The following is a 21,356-nucleotide window of genomic DNA, read 5'->3' as shown; positions in this document are numbered from 1 at the left end:
TATATACACTTTCAGTTCATGACCAATATAACAAGTTAAAACCATGATGATGATGGAGAACATGTGATCTGAATGATGCTTTCTAACCCTATTCAAAGTTGACCTCCTCTACTGATCAGTGTTCCATGTCACTGTCTTCCCCTCAGCACCTGGAGTAGGTCCCAGTTGTAGCAGTAGAGTGACTGTGCAGTCTGACTGAGGGAGGTTTTTGTACAGCTCTGTATCACTGTGTGAACACCCAGGCACTTAAGTAGTGTGCACTCTGACAGTAGTAATCTCCTGCATCTTCAGACGGGTCACTCCCAGATCCACTGCCACTGAATCTGAATCTAGTCCCAGACTGACATTGGTTGAAAGTGTGAATCAGGAGTTGAGGAGCTCCTCCAGGTTTCTGTTGATACCAGTGCAAATAGTGTCCATTGCCCTCACTGTATACAGCACTGCTGGTCTTACAGCTGAGACTGACTGAGTGTCCCACTGAAATAGTTTTCACTGCATAAGTCTGAGTCACAGTGACCTGGCCTCTGGACTCTGAAACAGAGATGGCATGTGGTATTAGCATTCAATTGTTCATTGATTTGTCCTCATAGCATATTAACATAGGCTATATAACCTCATTATAGTTCATTTTCTATGAAAATCTGTTACCTTGGAGCCAGAGGGTAAATATCCAGATGAAGATGTTGATATAAGTCAGCTCTCAGTCATGAAGTGTTCTACTCACATGGCTATAAACACTCCCAGAGCACTGAAGCATGTGCTGACAATGCAAAGTGTTCTATATGGAAATAGTCTTCCTGGACAGTCAGACTGATGTGATGTAGAAACATGATAGCTATGTAATCAAGTAAATTGTTTCTGATATAAGTGCTGAATGGGGACTGATATATTGATTATAGACATCTACAAATGTAGCATATAGTTAATACTGTGTTATTAGACCAGAAAATATCTGCTTTCTGTCTCCCTCCATTGGTCAGGGTCAGTAACTGTAGTCTGTGTGTGGACTGTGATGCTGATGACTGACTCTGCTCAAAGTGGGAGATCTCCAGAGCTCTGACGTCATGATTAGCAACATTTTAAAAGGGTGAGCCTTACCATGTCCTTGATTGGTAAAAGACTGACGAGCCTCAGCAGAGCTCAATTAAAGGCTGGAAAGGTGCTGGATGGTTCTAGCATTGCGTGGTATGCAGGAGAGAGATTTTACATTGACAAAACATTGGGATGTTTTAGGGAGTTATAATCATGTTATATCCACTATTATAGCTAACAGGCAGTTAATCCACTGTTACTAGGCCGTCATTGAAAATAAGAATTTGTTCTTAACATGCCTAGTGAAATAAAGGTAAAATAAATCAAATAAAATAAATAAACTGGATGGTTAGAGCCCTGAATGCTGATTGGTTGACAGCCGTGGTATATCAGACCGTATTCCACGGGTATGACAAAACATTTATTTTTACTGCTTAATTACATTGATAACACATTCATAATAGCAATAAGGCACATCAGAGTGTTGTGGTATATGGCCAATATACCACGGCTAAGTGCTGTGTCCAGGCACACAGCGATGCGTTGTGCCTAAGACTAAGCTGTCATTTTAGAGAATTTGGTAATAGGTCCAACCGGCCACACAACTGCATACAACGTGTATGGCGTTGTGTGGGTGAGCAGTTTGCTGATGTCAACGTTTTGAAAAGAGTGCCCCATGGTGGAGGTGGGGTTATGGTATGGGCAGGCAGGCTTAAGCTACGGACAACAAACACAATTGCATTTTATTGATTGGAATTTGAATGCACAGAGATACCGTGATTATATCCTGAGGCCAATTAGCGTGCCATACATCCTCCGCCATCACTTCATGTTTCAGCATGATAATGCATGGCCCCATGTTGCAAGGATACAGAATTACTGGAAAGTAAAAAAGTCCCAGTTCTTCCATGGCCTGCATACCCACCAGACATGTCATCCATTGATGGAGAAATGTGTACAATAGTGTTCCAGTTCCTGCCAATATCCAACAACTTTGCACAGTTATTGAGGAGTGGGGCAGCATTCCACAGGCTACAATCAACAGCCTTATCAACTCTATGCGAAGGAGATGTGTCACACAGCATGAGGCAAATGGTGGTTACACCAGATACTGACTGGTTCTGGTCCACGCCCCTACCATTTTTTTTAAAATATCTGTCAATCACAGATGCATATCTGTATTCCCAGTCATGTGAAATCCATAGATTAGGGCCTAATGAATTTATTTAAATTGACTGATTTCCTTATATGAACAGTAAATCGTTTTCCACGGCTGTGTGGAGAGGAAGACCAAGGCGCAGCGTGCTCTGAATTCCATATCTTTTTTTTTGTTGTGAAACTTACAAAACAAAAAGGAAACAAACAACCGTAACTTAAGCGGTGCAACAGGCACTAACTCAAAACAAGATGCCACAAAAAAAACAGTGGCGAAATGGCTGCCTAAATATGATCCCCAATCAGAGACAACGATAAACATCTGCCTCTGATTGGGAACCACACCAGGCCAACATAGAAATAAAACACCTAGATAGGAACACCCCCCTAGTCACACCCCGACCTAACCAAAATAGAGAATAAAAAGGCTCTCTATGGTCAGGGAGTGACATCGTTGAAACAGTTGCATGTTGCGTTTATATTTGTGTACAGTATAAAACATAACAATGAATGGAAGTTAAAACAGTTCAAAAGAGAGTTTCAAAGAGCAGGTTTAAAACATGTGCAGACAGTGATCAGCAGCAGTCCTCCAATCTGGGATTTAAAATCCTCAATCAGAAATAAATGATCACATTTTAAGTCCTTTTATAAAGTGTTCCAATATGATGGGGCAGCAAAGCTACTTTATTAACATTCCAAAATGAGAACATGTCACACCCTGACCATAGTTTGCTTTGTATGTTTCTATGTTTTGTTTGGTCAGGGTGTGATCTGAGTGGGCATTCTATGTTGGATGTCTTGTTTGTCTATTTCTATGTCTGGCCTGATATGGTTCTCAATCAGAGGCAGGTGTTAGTCATTGTCTCTGATTGGGAACCATATTTAGGTAGCCTGTTTGGTGTTGGGTTTTGTGGGTGATTGTTCCTATCTCTGTGTTTGCACCAGATAGTGGTGGTTAGTGTTTCACGGTTCTTGTTTTGTAGATTGTTCATGTGTAGTCGCTTTATTAAAGTACCATGAATAGAAACCACGCTGCGTTTTGGTCTGCCTCTCCTTCACCACAAGAAAACCGTTACAGAACACAATATAAATAAAATGCGCTCAAAAAACACAGAACATAAAAGTAAAGCGCTTAAAAAGACACTACAGCAACATGAAACAATTACACACAAAACATGATGGGAAACAGAGGGTTAAATACAAGTAGCTTAATTAATTGGGGAAATGAAAACCAGGTATGTATGGAAACAAGACATGACAAATGGATATATGAAAAATGGAGCGGCGATGGCTAGAAAGCCGGTGACGTCGATCGCCGAACAAGGAGAGGAGCCGACTTCGGCGGAAGTCGTGACAAGAGGGCTTGTGTTGGTTACAAATCTAAAAGCATCATGGTAGAATGTCTAGTATTCTGGAACATTCCAGAATATTAATATAATCCAACACAGGCTAGAAAGTGTCTGCAACCAGGTCTTTTCTAGATTGGAATAAAAACAAGACTTGTTCCTTAAGACAAAGACCAGCTTAAGTTTAAGCTTTTTAGTGAGCTGTTGAATGTAAAAAGTCATTTCAGAAGGTCTGTTTCAGAAGATACCAGATTTGAACCTTTGAAAATAGATGGGTTCATGGTTCTCCATGAGATACTCAAGAACATTTTGTAAAAATGATATAATGAACCCTTGAATGACGGAATATGATATAACAGATTTTCGATATCATAAATAGATTTAGTTGTTCAGCTCTACTGCACACTATCATTGTACTGGATCATCTCCTATCCTCAGCACCTGCAGTAGATCCCAGCTGTAGCAGTAGAGTGACTGGGCAGTCTGACTGAGGGAGGTTTTTGTACGGCTCTGTATCACTGTGTTAACGCTCTACCACTGTGGTAACTCTGACAGTAGTAATCTCCTGCATCTTAAGACTGGACTCCACTGATGGTCAGAGTGAAGTCACTCCCAGATCCACTGCCACTGAATCTAGATGGAGTCACAGACTGAAGTGTTTTAGCATAGTAAATAAGGAGTTTAGGAGTTTCTCCAGGTTTCTGTTGGTAACAGGCTAGAAAGTGATTTGAATGCACATTACTGCTGGTTTTACAGTTCAGAGAGACTGTTATTCCTGGGAGACCAGCTTTAACAGCAGGAGTCTGAGTTACGGTGATCTGTCCTCTGGATTCTGAAAAATAAATAAAAAACACAATTCATGATTAAATACATATTGTTTTTAATATACATTTTAAGGCCATAAATATATTATTCATTTGTGTATTTTTGAATGTTTTTTTCTACAATATGAAAAAATCTTAACATTGTAACCTTGAAAGCAGAGGGCCAGTGTCCAGATGAAAAGATAATGTATGCCTAATTTGGTAACATATGGGATGTACAGTGCATTCAGAAAGTATTTAGACTCTTTGACTATTTCCAAATTCTGTTAGGTTACAGCCTTATTCTGTAACCTTATTAAATTGTTTTTTCCCTCATCATTCAATCAATACACACAATACCCCATAATGACAAAGCAAACACGGGTTTTTATTGCTTATGTAATGAATGCTTATGTCATGTGGAGTACAGCAGGTCAGCCACCGGGGGAGACTCCTCGAGGCCTGGTAACAGATGGAGTATACATCACGAGGCAGTGGCTCCATCTGCTGGACGTGCCAGGTCTCGACGGGCTTTCCGGACAGGACTAATTGGGGCTGATTGGGAGCTGGTGAGTAATCAAAGGCGGATTGCTCACCAGCTGTGCGAGGCCCATAAAGCTGCCAGAAGGGCAGCACACAGGAAGGACTGGGGGAAGTGAGGTGACTTCCATGTAGTTGGAAGACGGTTACCCGAGCTAAGACGAGGGAGTTAAGTTTGTGTGCCCGACAGGATACAGCAAGACCTGGAGCCCAGAAGACGGTATCCCGGAGAGGTTCTCATGGGGGAGACCTACCCTTTTCTTTTTTGAATTATTATTTAATAATAAACATCCTTGAAACCGAGCTAATCATACTCTGTCCGTGTCTGATCTATGTAAACGTCTTGACCAAACCCCCTGGTCTGCCACAAGTGGTGGAGAATGTGTGCAATCTGATAACGTGGTCAGATCGGGGTTGACGAGGTGGGTCACGCAGTGAACTAAGTCACCTCCTGTTGGGCACACTACGAGTCAACTGCACCCATGGTCCCGATGAAGGTTGACGGGCATGACACGAAGCGCTATTAGACTCCGGAAGCATGGTTACGCTCCTAACCACGAGCCTGCTGAACCAGGAGACCGAACGGGGTCGGGAGATGTCCATTTCCTGTGTTCACGGTGACACAAAGCGGCATCCCACCGTATGGACCAACATCGTGATGCCACAAGGGAGCTGTCAGATGATGGTGGGTGCAATACCAGAGCTGCCGTTACCTCTCGTAGTGAGACGGGATTGTCCGCTGTTCGCGGCCCTACGGGGGCATGAATTAAGGAGGAAGGTACGAGTCGGCTGAGAAGAGAGCTGAGACGACCAATAGCCTGTGTGGCCCGGAAGCAACCGGTTAACCAGCATTTGTCTACGGCTCTGGAGTCAGAACCCTGAACCCTCTGGAGAACCCCTGGAGGAGGAGTCCGTCCTCCCCCTCCTCGATTTCGAGGGGCCAGTAGAGACCCCCGCTGGGGGCCAACTGAGGGGACAATTCGGGACGGCTCAGTGGAAGGATCGTAACTTGAAGGCCGCCGCAGCCCAAGTGATAGCGGTGGATGGACAGCTACTTCCGGGGGTGAGTGACTGGTGATACCCCCATTTCCAAATTAAGAATAACCTTTTGTATCGTGTGTCGCGCCAATAGGTGGAACTTCGAGAGGTATTGTTGCTGCCCTGACGGTACGTAGGAACTGTTCTTCAGCTGGCCCACACCCACCTGGAGCTGTTCCACCTCTTTAGCTGGGTGGGCATCGCGAACGAGATCCTGACAGACCAAAGTACAGAGTTTATGTCCCACCTCATGAAAGAGTTGTGTGCCCTACTGCAGATCAAGCAGATCCGGACCTCCGTTTTTTACCCGCAGATGGATGGGCTCGTCGAGCGCTTTAACAAAACGCTCAAACAGATGCTGTGGAAGGTCATCGAGCAGGACGGGAAGAACTGGGACCAACTACTACCCCACCTAATGGTCTCAATCTGAGAAGTACCCCAATCCTCCACTGGGTTTTCCCAGTTCGAACTCTTCTATGGGAGGAGGCCACGTGTCCTACTGGACCACACCAAGGAGGTGTGGGAAGCCCAACCAACCTCCTTACACAGCGTGGTAGACCACGTGGAGACTATGCGGGAGCGGATGACAGCCATATGGCCAGGCGTGAGGGAACATATGGAGAAGCCCAGGTTTACAATCGGGGAGCCCAGCCCTGAGAATTCCAGGTGGGAGACAGGGTGTTGGTATTGATCCCCACGGCCGAAAGTAAGTTCCTGGCAACATGGCACAAACCATACGAGGTGGTCGAAAAGCTGGGACCTGTCAATTACCACGTACGGCAACCAGGGAGACGGAAACCTCAACAGATTTGCCACGTGTTATGGTCGGGACCCAGGACGCCAACGTTACCAGTGGTGGTCCCGAGCAATGAGGACCTCGACCTGGCCCAGAAGCAAGAGCCCAGGGAGCTTGTCGATCGGAACACGGCGGTGTTCTCCGAGAAGCCGGGCCGCACGACCCTCATTGAACACCACATCCGTACCCAGCCCGGGGAAAGAAAGAGGCCGTATTGGATTCCGGAAGCCCGACAGAAGGCCGTGAAACAAGAAGTGGAGGCTATGCTGAGGATGGGGGTCATTGAAGAGTCCCACAGTGCAGCCCCATCGTGTTGGTGCCCAAAGACTAGCAAACCTTCAATCTTCCATGGCTAAAAGGAATATGACCTCTGAGGCGGGTCTCAGAAACTCCTTAGTGGTCCCCTGAGCAGTAATCTTGAGTTCCACTTTGAACACATTACTGTCACTGCTGGTGAAGGTGGAAGTGACCAGTGCCATGGGCCACTCGTTGAAAGTTAATTGATTGTCTTTTAAGAGCATGAGATCTCCCTCTTTTAGGTTGTGGTGAGCTTCAGTCCACTTGCGTCGGCGGAAAGGTACTCACGGCTCACGACTCAAGGTCTTTGTCAGTGAAGTCTCTGGGAGGAGGGGGTGCCCCAACCTTTTGGGTAAGCAGCATAGTGGGAATCAGGATGAATGGTGAGTCTGGATCGGTGGAGACAGGAACTAGAGGTCTGGCATTGATTATGGCTTTGACCTCAGTGTGCACAGAACTTAACTGGCTTGCCTATCTTTTCTTTTTCATTTTTATGGTAATGTGCCTCCCCCTGCAGGGAGAGTTGTGTTAGTGCTCCACTATTTTTTTTTAAATGTCAAGGTATCAGGAAGTCTATTTTGTATGATACTAGATTTTTGAAGATACATTTATTCATGGTTCTCCAAGAAAAATGTGTCAAAGAACCCATGGGATAGTGGCTGAATATGATCTAACAGCTTTGAGTCTGAAATAAATATTGTTGTTCAGCTCTACTACACACTGTGTCATTGTACTGGATCATCTCCTCCCCTCAGCACCTGCAGTAGGTCCCAGTTGTAGCAGGACAGTCACCGTGCAGTTTGACTGAGGGAAGTTTTTGTACGGCTCTGTATCACTGTGTGAACACACATGGACTGCAGTTTAAACTCTGACAGCAGTAATCTCCTGCATCTTCAGCCCGGACTGCACTGGTGGTCAGAGTGAAGTCACTCCCAGATCCGCTGCCACTGAATCTAGACGGAGTTCCAGACTGAAGTGTGCTTATATAGTAAATGAGGAGTTTAGAAGCTGCTCCAGGTTTCTGTTGGTACCAAGCTAGACACAGTTTACCTGAACCACCACAATTCCCAACTGGATCAGTGCTAGCTTTACAACCCAGAGAGACCATCTGTCCTGGGAGAACAGCTTTCACATTAGGAGTCTGAGTCAAAGTGTTCTGCCCTCTGGATTATGAAAAAAAGGCATCAAACAATTAGCAAGTACCTCCTTTAACACATCTTAGTGTGTAAATCATATCATAATTTCAGTGTATCAAAATAGTTTAACATAAAACCAAGCAAATACAATCATCGCCTTGGAAGCAGAAAACAAGTGTACAGATGAAGATGGTGATAAAATTCATGGTTGTTGTGGGTTCTGTTGTCATGAAGGACAGCTCTCAGTCATGAAGTGATAAACTCAGTGTCATTAGAAAGTTTGCATCGTTTGATGTGAGCTGAACTTTTTACCTTGAAGTGAGTCACTGTCTGATTCCTCTGATATGTCATTGGTCAAGTCTGTCACCACTGTGCTGGTGGAGGGAGGCTGCCTCTCAAATATTAGCTTCAAAATATCATAGAACTTCAAATCAACCTGCTCAGATCCAGATGAACTAGGAAGAGCACAGGTAGAGAGGGATTGCAAAATTAGAATCAATCTGTAATCCAATTCACATTAGCTAAATTACAAATGTATCAAAAACAGAAACTGAAATGCAGTGGTTACCTGATGGTTTCCTGGCACTGCAGATAGCTGGCTTTCAAACACTTTATCCTGGTGTGGCACTGCTCTGCAGTTCTGTAATAACCACGGAGGTTGAGCTTTCCCGAAATCTCTGAGTATATGTGACTGTTGTGCAGGCAGCGCTTCAGGTTCTGCTGCACAGTGTCTTCTCCCCAGAGCTCCAGGAGGATCACAGTCTCGCCGTCCGCCCAGGTGAGCTTCTTCCTGTCCTCTGGCACACCCACCGAAGCCTCTGGATGGATCGTAGTCAATGGGAAAGAGTGTGTGAGAAAGATAGCCCAATCCCAAACCATCCACTCACCAGGTAAAAAATCTAGTTGTTATTTTAGATTCTGAACACAATATTAAATCACACATTAGGAACGTGACCAAAATGCTGCAGCACGGTCCTGACCAAGACCAGACGGAGAGTACACATTACACTGATTTTAAAGGTCTCTGCACTGGCTGCCTATGAGTTTTAGAATTCATTTAAAGATATTTTTAAAATCAATCCATTATTGTGCACCCCAATACATGTCAAACATGCTTTTAAGTTATGTACCCAGTAGGTCCCTCTGTTCCTCTGGTACTGGCCTTTTAACTATCCCAAAACCTAGGACCAAGTGGCATGGAGAGGCAGCCTTTAGTTATTATTCCCCCAGCCTCTGGAATAGCCTGCCAGAGAACCTGAGGGGGACCAAAAATGTAGACATATTTAAAAGAGGTCTTAAAACACATTTTTACCTTTCCTTTCCTTATGGTGCTTCTTTGTTGTTCAGTTTGTGTCATTATTTTGTTTATATCTTATGTTTGTTGTGTAGTAAATATTTCAGCTTTTATTTTCAATGTTTTTTAATTATTTTTTTCCCCTGTAAAGCACATTGTGTTGCATTCCATGTCTTAAATGTGCTGTGTTGATAAAGCTTGATTTGATTGTATTATATTAGTACTTCAGTACAATCGGTCCCTATTGTATTATACTAGTAGTTCAGTACTATTAGGGTGGTACTGAGAGTGCTCTGTGTGTAAAGGTTCTCACGGCGACTACACCACAATGAATCACTGTTGTACACTTTTGGAAGCGGCAAAAACTGTTGCTGAAAAATAATTATATTTTTGTATTCTCTCATTAAACAAAATGTAATCATGCTATTGAACAACGTTCAGAGGAAAGACTCTTAGGCTATATCTTTTTAGAGATTTCTGTGGACAGATTGGTAGAGGGCAGAGTCACCGAAGTGAAAGAATTATTCACATACCACCAAGTTAATTTGGTAATAAAATCATAAGTATTCTAACATGTGATTTAAAAAGAGCACATTTTGAAATACAGTATTGCATGTCAGCTCATCTTTCTGTAGACATGTAGCAACTACTATTTCTATAACAAGAGCAACACTTTGTATTTTATTTATGGTAGATATTAACACTGACATGGTTTAAAAGTGAACGTCATCTATAGTTTTGAACAGTATTTTGAGGTCATTGTGTCTTGTGTCTCAGAGTAGAATTGACTAAATTGATATGGAAATTTACACTGTGAATATTGAACCTGATTATTAAATCTGAATATGTGATATCTGTTTACTGCATTTCTCCTCTCCCTCCTCTCTTCCAGCTGGTCCCTCTGCCAGGCTGACAGTGTCTCTGCTCCCCCCATCCTCTGAGCAGCTCTCTGGGGGCTCGGCCACTCTGGCCTGCCTGCTGAGTGGCTACTCCCCCCAGGGGGCGATGGTGAGCTGGGAGGTGGACGGAGCGGAGGTGAAGGAGGGGGTTCTGACCACCACAGAAGAAGAGAAGTGCGGCTGCTACAGCCGCAGCAGCACCCTGACCCTGAACAAGGTACGCTGGGAAGAGGGGGAGGTGTACACCTGCTGGGTCGCTCAGAATGACACCAGTGATTCGGCCGCCTTCCGGAGAAGTCATTGTAGTGTCTAGAGACTGGAGAGGAAATTGTAAGGGGCAAGAGAGTCCCCACACTGTTCTGGAAACAGTGTTTAAGAGCTGAATGTTACAGTATAATAGTGAATAATATCAGTAGTGCTGTGTGCTAAATGAACTATTTTGAGATTAAGTTGTATATATCTTCTTGCCTCTGAGATAAAGATTGTTTTGATTGAAAAATAACCCCAATACTTAATTTAATCATGATTCCAGTGATCACTATCTCATGAATATGCAGCACATTTCATAGTAATTTGCATCAATCAGCTACATTTATAATTTCAGCATTGTAGCATATCGCTACTCTCATGATTTCAAACATAATTTAAAAGGCATATGATAAAACAAATACTCTGCAATCATTTCTACAACTGAATGATCCTGTTATACTGTAGCTCCAATACTATGGAGAAAAATGTGTGATATTTGATAATAAACATGTAAGATCTGCTCTCAGAACTCACACTGCTAAATTATTACTTTACATGAAATATATATTCATAATGTTTCATTCCTAATATGGTGACAGTGCTGCTCTATTCTGGGGCAAGCAGAACCAGCCAGACATGTCTATGCAAATCTCAGTTTCACTGCCTGAAGTACCCTGGACTGAGCCAGATTTGAGGGACTAGACTAGGTTTGAAGCATGTAGTGAACATTTGTCTCATGTTTGAACCCAGCATCATGTCTCATTCACAGATCTAACAGTCAGGAACCTGCTCAAGAAAATAGTTAATGTAATGTTTTTAGATCAAATCCATTTAAATCAGACATTTGGTTGTGAGCTCCATTTCGTGACTTGTTTTGGGGGCTGAAGTGATTATAGCATTGAGGTAATGTTGTAAAAACACATTTTGTTTTACTTCCTACTTTGCATTTGGACTGGTATTGTGTTTTCAAAACCTCAAATAACTTTTAGATGATCTTTGAAGTCATGAAAAATATAACGAGTCACAACCATGATGTGATTGTGACATATGTTTGTCTTGTCCCATGTAAATAGTCTGTTTCTTTCGTATATATTTTAATCGCGCTTTCCATCTACGATCTAAATATACAGGTTACTCAGGATAGTAAGCCGACAAACTCTTGGGCTACAATACCTCTTTTGCCATTTGGCCTGGACCCTTTATTGTCGACACCGAGCCCTGCCGATCCATCACGACTGGTCTGCCGACGTAATCGTCCGATGTGGCTTCAACATGCTTTTCCGTTGAGAAGACGCCAATGACCCATCTGCTAGCCCCGGTCCGCATGCTTTCTGAACACCGTGTCTCCCGCTCGCCTAGCGTAGTAGCGACTACTGAACGGCTCCCTGACTCATCTATTGCTGCTCATTAGACCCTATGATCCCTCGGCTACAGAGATGATGCCTGCTGGACTGTTCACTACCACGGTACCTCATTTAGTTTATCTGTCGGCCCCAGCCTCGAACTCAGGTATACCTAACTGACCCTCTCTGCCCATTCATCACCATTTACCCGTTGTCGTCTTTGCTCTCCCGATCAACACCTGTGATTGCTTTATGCGTCTCTGATAGAGGAAAATATAGTTTAGATAATCAATTATGTATACATTAATGATTAGAACCATTCATGCTAATACTTATGTTATGATTTGAAAAGTATGGGTTCTTAATTGTACTGTTACTGAAAATGTAAGCAGAAATGAATTGTGTCTGTGTCTACTGGGAAGGTTAGGGAGGGATGCTGTGGCTTTTCAGACAGATAAGAAATGCCTGGGAAAATGTTCCATTCCTAAAACAATGGGTTCTTGTGAGAATCGGAGAGAGGGGGTGTAACTGATGACGTCATTTTATGTCTTCTTTCTTTAAAATGTCATGTTCTTTGTATTTTGGGTCAGTACTCACTTGAATTAAACGCTATTTACCTGGCTTTCAAGACTGGTCTCAATCTATTTCATGCATAATTAATTAACTTACAATTCATTAATGAATTAGATGTGTTAATTGGTTTCGGCAATTAAAGCAAACAGGAATTTAGAATTCCTCTATCAGTCTCCCTAATGTAAATATGTCTTGTCTACTGCTATTCCGGTTAGTTCTTATTGTTTTATTTCACTGTAGAGCCCCCAGTAGCGCTCATCATGGCTTAGAGATCTCTTTTGACCCACCCCCCCACACATGCGGAGACCTCACCTGGCTTAAATGGTGCCTCCAGAGCTGAAACCTCTCTCATCGTCACTCAATGCCTAGGTTTACCTCCACTGTATTCACATCCTACCATACCCTTCTGTACATTATGCCCTGAATCTATTCTACTATGCCCAGAAATCTGCTTATTTTATTCTCCGTTCCCAACGCACTAGATGACCAGTTCTTATAGCCTTTAGCCGTACCCTTATCCGACCCCTCCTCTGTTCCTCTGGTGATGTAGAGGTTAATCCAGGCCCTGTAGCCTCCAGTACTACACCTATTCCCCAGGCGCTCTCATTTGTTGACTTCTGTAACCGTAAAAGCCTTGGTTCCTGTCATGTATTGTCATGTTATGTCTTGTCCCTGTGCTTTCTCTTCTCTTCGTTTCCCCCTGCTGGTCGTATTAGGTTACTTTCTCTCTCTCTATCTCTCTCTCTCTCTCTATCGTTCCGTTCCTGCTCCTAGCTGTTCCTCATTCTCCTAACGACCTCGTTTACTCTCTCACACCTGTCCCCTCTTTTGCCCTCTGATTAAGTCTCTATTTCTCTCTCTGTTTCTGCTTCTGTCCTTGTCGGATTCTTGTTTGCTTTGCCCTTGTCCCGTCCTGTCGTAATCTGCCTCTTCATCAGATGCTGCGTGTGAGCAGGTGTCTCTGTCCTCTACGGCCCGCGCCTACCCGGAGGGACCAGCAGTCTGTTGCCGCTAGCCCTGCTATTCTCCTCTACTACTAGAAGGGGGACTCTCCTGTAAAGATAGAGGATTTATGTTTTCCCTGTTTGGACATCTCCTGTAAAGATTGAGGATTTATGTTTTCCCTGTTTGGACATTAAAAGACTCTGTTTCTGTTAAATCGCTTTTGGGTCCTCACTCACCTGCATAACAGTTCCATGCATGTTAACATCAGAAGCCTCCTCCCTAAGTTTGTTTTATTCAATGCTTTAGCACACTCCTCCAACCCTGATGTCGTAGCCGTGTCTGAATCCTGGCTTAGGAAGGCCACCATCCTCGACTACAACATTTTCCGTCAAAATAGAACTGCCAAAGGGGGAGTTGCAATCTACTGCAGAGATAGCCTGTAGAGTTCTATCATGCTATCCAGGTCTGTGCCCAAACAGTTCGATCTTCTACTTTTAAAAATCCGCCTTTCCAGAAATAAGTCTCTCACTGTTTATTTATAAGTCTCTCACTGCTTGTTATAGACCCCCCTCAGCCCCCAGCTGTGCCCTGGACACCATATGTGAATTGATTGCCTCCCATCTATCTTTACTGTTAGGTGACCTAAACTGGGATATGCTTAATAACAACCCGGCCGTCCTACAATCTAAGCTAGATGCCCTCAATCTCACACAAATTATCAAGGAACCTACCAGATACAACCCTAAATCCGTAAACATGGGCACCCTCATAGACATCATCCTGACCAACTTGCCCTCTAAATTCACCTGTACTATCTTCAACCAGGATCTCAGCGATCACTGCCTCATTGCCTGCGTCTGTTATGGGTCCGCGGAACTTCTTTGCGACTGGGGGGCAGTATTGAGTAGCTTGGATAAAAAGGTACCCAGAGTAAACTGCCTCCTACTCAGGCCTAAAAACTAGAATATGCATATCATTAGTAGATTTGGATAGAAAACACTCTGAAGTTTCTAAAACTGTTTGAATTATGTATGTGAGTATAACAGAACTTATGTAGCAGGCAAAACCCAGAGGACGAACTGTTCAGATTTTATTTGTTTGCCTCTGACTGTTCCCCGAGTTGTCTTTGCCAAGGGATATTTCATAGGAACCTCTTTTCAGTTCCTACTGCTTCCACTGGATCTCACCAGTCTTTGGAATTGTCACGCCCTGGCCTTAGTATTTTGTGTTCTTTATTATTTTGGTCAGGCCAGGGTGTGACATGGGTGATTATGTGTTTGACTTGTCTAGGGGTTTTGTAGATTAATGGGGTTTTGTTTAGTAGAGTAGTCTAGGTAAGTCTATGGTTGCCTAGAGTGGTTCTCAGAGGCAGGTGTTTATCGTTGTCTCTGATTGGGAACCATATTTAGGCAGCCATATTCTTTGAGTGTTTCGTGGGTGATTGTTCCTGTCTCTGTGTTTGTTGCACCAGATAGGGCCGTTTCGGTTTTTCACATTGCGTTTGTTTTTGTAATTGTTCATTATCATCTTTATTAAAGATAACCACGCTGCATTTTTGTCCTCCTCTCTTTCAACAGAAGAAAACCGTAACAGAATCACCCACCACAACAGGATCTGCCAGAGCCGCCAGGATCTGCCAGACAGCCAGGATCTGCCAGAGCCGCCAGTCAGCCAGGATCTGCCAGAGCCGCCAGTCAGCCAGGATCTGCCAGAGCCGCCAGTCAGCCAGGATCTGCCAGAGCCGCCAGTCAGCCAGGATCTGCCAGAGCCGCCAGTCAGCCAGGATCTGCCAGAGCCGCCAGTCAGCCAGGATCTGCCAGAGCCGCCAGTCAGCCAGGATCTGCCAGAGCCATCAACTTGCCTGAGCTTCCTCTCAGTCCCGAGCTACCCTCAGTCCAGTGGGGCCCTTTGTTAGGGTTACTAGGCCAAGGTCGGCGGCGAGGGTCGCCAATGGCCTTAGTATTTTGTGTTTTCTTTATTATTTTGGTCAGGCCAGGGTGTGACATGGGTAATTATGTGTTTGGCTTGTCTAGGGGTTTTGTAGATGAATGGGGTTGTGTTTAGTAGAGTAGTCTAGGTAAGTCTATGGTTGCTTAGAGTGGTTCTCAATCAGAGGCAGGTGTTTATCGTTGTCTCTGATTGGGAACCATATTTAGGCAGCCATATTCTTTGAGTGTTTCGTGGGTGATTGTTCCCGTCTCTGTTTGTTGCACCAGATAGGGCCGTTTCGGTTTTTCACGTTACGTTTATTGTTTTTGTAATTGTTCGTTATCTTTATTAAAGATGTATAAAGATAACCACGCTGCATTTCTGTCCTCTCTTTCAACAGAAGAAAATCGTAACAGGAATTTGGTTGAGGTTATTCATTTATGCAACGAAGAAGAAGCACATCCTGGAACAACGTTACACTATTGAGAGTTGCGCAAAACGTAAAAAGGAGCATGGTTTGTTTACTTCCTGTATTGAACACAGATAGCCCCGTCTACAATTTGATCGATTATTAACGTTTAAAATACGTAAAGTTGTATTACAAAAGTAGTTTGAAATATTTTGGCAAAATTTAGGCATCTTTTGAAATGTTTTGTAGTGACGTTGCGTTTTTTGGCAGCTGTTTTTTTTCTGGATCAAACGCGTCAAATAAATGGACATTTGGATATATATGGGCGGAATTAATCGAACAAAAGGACTAATTGTGATGTTTATGGGACATATTGGAGTGCCAACAAAAGAAGCTCGTCAAAGGTAATGCATGTTTTAGATTTTATTTCAGCGTTTTGTGTAGCACCTGCAGGGTTGAAATATGCTACTCTTTGCTGACATTGTGCTATCATCAGATAATAGCTTCTTATGCTTTCGCCGGAAAGCTTTTTAAAATCTGGCATGTTGGCTGGATTCACAACGAGTGTAGCTTTAGTTGAGTATCTTACATGTGTGATTTAATGAAAGTTAGATTTTTATATAATTTTTTTAATTTGCCGTGCTGCATTTTCCCTGTTTTTTTAAAAAGTGGGACACAACCGTCCCCTATACCATAAGTTAAGACCAGAACTTTACAACCTCTGGGTATCAGACAGATAAATATAATTTGAATTTATGAACACTGATTAAATAATTACATGACATGAACGCTGAACTGTAGTCAATGAATAGCATTCTCACATAAGTGTTCCTTTTGTCCAGGTGGGAAAGGGCAGTGTGGAGTGCAATAGAGATTGCATCATCTGTGGATCTGTTTGGGCGGTATGCAAATTGTAGTGGGTCTAGGGTTTCTGGGATAATGGTGTTACCATTACCAACCTTTCAAAGCACTTCATGGCCAAGGACGTGAGTGCTACGGGGCTGTAGTCATTTAGGCAGGTTGCCTTTGTGTTCTTGGGCACAGGGACTATGGTGGTCTGATTGAAACATGTTGGTATTACAGACTCAATCAGGGATATGTTGAAAATGTCAGTGAAGACACGTGCCAATTGGACAGCACATGCCCGGAAAACACGTCCTGGTAATCCGTCTGGCCCGGCAGCCTTGTGTATGTTGACTTGTTTAAAGGTCTTACTCACGTCGGCTACGGCGAGCGTGATCAGACAGTCGTCCGGAACAGCTGATGCTCTCATGCATGCCTCAGTGTTGCTTTCCTCGAAGCGAGCATAGAAGTGATTTAGCTCATCTGGTAGGCTCGTGTCACTGGACAGCTCGCGGATATGCTTCCCTTTGAAGTCTGTAATAGCTTGCAAGCCCTGACACGTAAGACAAGCATCGGAGCCGGTGTGATATGATTCAATCTTAGCCCTGTATTGACGCATTGCCTGTTTGTCACAGGGCATAGCAGGATTTCTTGTAAGCTTCCGGGTTAGAGTCCCGCACCTTGAAAGCGGCAGCTCTACCCTTTAGCTCAGTGTGAATGTTGCCTGTAATCCATGGCTTCTGGTTGGGGTATGTACGTACAGTCACTGTGGGGACGACGTCCTCAATGCACTTATTGATAAAGCTAGTGACTGATGTGGTGTACTCCCCAATGACTTTACGGAAGGTTGCTGAATAACTGTCATAATTGATGTCACCGTGCAGTTATACACCTCTCCCTCTTCCCAGCATGCCTTGCTCAGGGTCAGGGAGCTGCTTCGGCTGTAGCGGCAGCCCTTTTCGTCTGTGGTGGTCAGGACCCCCTCCTTCCCTCCTCCCCGTCCACATCCCAGCTCACCATCACCCCCTGGGGGTACTCAACAGGCAGGCCAGTGTGGCCGAGTCCCCAGAGAGCTGCTCAGAGGACGGGGGAGCAGAGACACTGTGGGCCTGACAGAGGCCAGCTAGAGAGGAGAGAGGCAATACACACAAGATAAACAATTAGCTACAATACAGAGAACAACTAAATAACAATGAATCTATAAAGATAAAGGCAAAAAGATGTCACATTCATGCTCTACAGTTTAGCCCACCAAGAGCAGTAAAACACTAGGAGGAGGTTTCCTGGACACAGATGAAGACTAGTCCTAGACTAAAAAGAACATTCAATGAAGATTATCTACTGAGCTTGCTTTCAGTCCAGCACTAGGATGAATGTGTCCAGGAAACTGCCCCTACGTCTACAAAGACATGCAGTAAACAGATTCAGATTTAAGATTTACTATTCAGTGTCAAGGTCGGGGTTCAGACCCAGGGCCCATAGCTTAATGATGAGCTTGGAGGGTACTATGGTGTTGAAGGCTGACCTATAGTCAATGATCAGCATTCTTACATAGGTATTCCTCTTGTCCAGATGGGATAGGGCAGTGTGCAGTGCGATGGTGATTGCAATGTCTGTGGATCTATTGGGGAGGCGTGCCAGGTGAAAACTGTTTCAGTGGGTCACTCAGTCAGTCTCAGCTGTAAGACCAGCAGGGCTGTAAACCTTTACGGACATAGACAGAGGTTGGCCTGGTATCAACAGAAACTTGGAGACACTCTTAGACTCCTTACATATTTCATTAGTACCCGTAACTCTGGGATACCATCTAGATTCAGTGGCAGTGGATCTGGGAGTGACTTCACTCTGACCATCAGTGGAGTCCAGGCTGAAGATGCAGGAGATTACTACAGTCAGAGTGCACACTACTTAAGTGCCTGGGTGTTCACACAGTGATATAGAGCCTGACAAAAACCTCCCTCAGTCAGACTGCACAGTGACTGTACTGCTACAACTGGGACCTACTGCATGTGCTGAGGGGAAGACACAGACATGGAACACTGATCAGTAGAGGGCAACTTTGAAAATGGTTGGGAAGTATCATAGAAATCACATGTCCTCCAAAAAAAAATATTTTCCACAACTGCGACCTGGCCAAGATAAAGCAAAGCAGTGCGACAAAAACACAGAGTTACACATGGGATAATCAAACGTACAGTCAATAACACAATGGAAAAATCTATGTGCAGATGTAGTAAAATTAGGGAGGTAAGGCAATAAATAGGCCATAGTGGCGAAATAATTACAATTTAGCATTAACACTGGAGTGACAGATGTGCAGATGATGACGTGCAAGTAGAGATACTGGGGTGCAAAAGAGCAAAACAATAAATACCAATATGGGAATGAGGTCGTTGGAAGGGCTTTTTACAGATGGGCTGTGTACAGGTGTAGTGATCGGTAAGCAGCTCTGACAGCTGATGCTTAAAGTTAGTGAGGGATTTTTGCAATTCGTTCCAGTCATTGGCAGCAGAGAACTGGGAGGAAAGGCGGGCAAAGGGGGTGTTGGCTTTGGGGATGACCAGTGAAATATACCCGCTGGAGCACGTGCTACGGGTGGGTGTTGCTATGGTGACCAGTGAGCTGATATAAGGCGGGGCTTCACCTAGCAATGACTTAGATGACCTGGAGCCAGTGGGTTTGGCGACGAATATGTAGCGATGGCCGGACAACGAGAGCATACAGGTCGCAGTGCTGGGTAGTATATGGGGCTATGGTGACAAAACGGATGGCACTGTGATAGACTACATCCAATTTGCTGAGTAGAGTGTTGGAGGCTATTTTGTAAGTGACATCACCGAAGTCAAGGTTCGGGTAGGATAGTAAGTTTTACGAGGGGATGTTTGGCAGCATGAGTGAAGTAGGCTTTGTTGCGAAATAGGAAGCCGATTCTAGATTTCATTTTGGATTGGAGATGCTTAATGTGAGTCTGGAAAGAGTTGACAGTCTAACCAGACACCTAGGTACAGTGGGGCAAAAAAGTATTTAGTCAGCCACAGATTGTGCAAGTTCTCCCACTTAAAAAGATGAGGCCTGTAATTTTCATCATAGGTACACTTCAACTATGACAGACAAAATGGGAGAAGAAAAAAAAATCCAGAAAATCACATTGTAGGATTTTTAATGAATTTATTTGCAAATTATGGTGGAAAATAAGTATTTGGTCAATAACAAAAGTTTATCTCAATACTTTGTTATACGCTTTGTTGGCAATGACAGAGGTCAAACGTTTTCTGTACGTCCTCACAAGGTTTTCACACACTGTTGCTGGTATTTTGGCCCATTCCTCCATGCAGATCTCCTCTAGAGCAGTGATGTTTTGGGGCTGTTGCTGGGCAACACAGACTATTATTTTTTTATTATTAATTTCAAACAAGGGCATTAGCATAATAAGAACTTACCAGTCCAAAACGATGTCCTCTCCCGTTCAAAAAATATTCCTCCACAATCGCAAAATTAATCGTCCTACAACAATCTGTCTCACTTTCCCAATCAATTTATTCTAAAATTGTGTGTACATCTGTATATCTAGACTTAAATGTAGCTTTCCCTGACTTAGTCGCCATAATGATTGATATATAAACAGCTGAATCTGCGCGTTTACCAAACAATGCAGTGCGTAATGTGTTTCTCCTTCCGGTATGAAACTTCAATAGCGAATGACTCTTTACGCTGGAGCTTACTACATGGGTTGGTCTTGCAACACATAAACATGACCTATTGCCGTTTACCTCAGCTCATTGGCTATCTACCCAGCTAGATTTCAAGACGATCAGTGGTCATTGGATTAAAATAGTCAATCAATGAAACAGCGGGCAAATCATTGGTGCACAATGATGTCATGACTTGTTGTCTTCAAATCGGTTTCTTTCAGTCAATACGTCCCACGTACAAACAAACCAGCTGATTGCTGTGAAACCAAACATGACTGGAAAAGTCACGTTCTGTGTGGGTTATTTACCTGGAATGTGTCGTTGAAAATGGAATGAGACTGAATACATGACACAAGCGGTTCACAAAATGTTTCGTGTTAGGCTATTAAAAACAGATTTGATCAAACAAAAGATCATTCATTGTGTAACAATGTGCATTGGAATTGCAAACAGACGAAGATCGAAGGTAAACGATTTATTTGAATGGAGTTTGTGAGTATGTTACGCCTGTGCTGGTTGAAATAGTTGTTTTTTATGGGGCTTTGTTCTCAGATAATCGCATCGTATTCTTTCGCAGTAAATCCTTTTTTAAATCTGACAACGCAGTTGGATTAGCAAGATTCTATGCTTTCGATACATGTGAGACACTTGTATTTTCATGAATGTTTAACATGACTATTTATAGCCCGCTAGCGGGTTCCGTGCGCAGAGGGGTTAACCATATTTCTCCAAATGTAGCCTAACCGTCAATTCCCCAAATAAAGTTTTACTGACCTTGTTCGTAGGATGGGAAAAGCAATGTTCGATTCCATCACCGTCTCGTTCAACCTTTTTCAGGGGCCAAGTCTTTAAGTTACGGGTCAAGACCCACCCGTGCACGGTTTTTGGCGTACTACCTTCAGACGACAGATGCAAGTTTGGAAATCCGCTCAAATGACCAAATTGTCATGTAATTATTTAATCAGTGTTCATAAATTCCAATTATATCTATCTGTCTGATACCCAGAGATTGTAAAGTTCTGGTCTTAAATAAAACA

The 21,356-nt window shown here is 43.6% G+C and overlaps 1 long non-coding RNA gene across 1 annotated transcript; it reads left to right on the top strand.

The window, feature by feature from the left end:
- Positions 1-10,559: 10,559 nt before the first annotated feature.
- Positions 10,560-12,550, top strand: LOC135563977 (uncharacterized). Its single transcript, XR_010460748.1, has 2 exons — positions 10,560-11,488; positions 11,716-12,550. It is a non-coding gene; the product is annotated as an uncharacterized LOC135563977 (long non-coding RNA).
- The last annotated feature ends 8,806 nt before the right edge of the window (positions 12,551-21,356 follow it).

The sequence above is a fragment of the Oncorhynchus nerka genome, linkage group LG23 (genome assembly GCF_034236695.1).
Source record: "Oncorhynchus nerka isolate Pitt River linkage group LG23, Oner_Uvic_2.0, whole genome shotgun sequence".
Classification (NCBI taxonomy): Eukaryota; Metazoa; Chordata; class Actinopteri; order Salmoniformes; family Salmonidae; genus Oncorhynchus; species Oncorhynchus nerka.
This window is presented reverse-complemented; position numbering and strand designations above follow the sequence as displayed.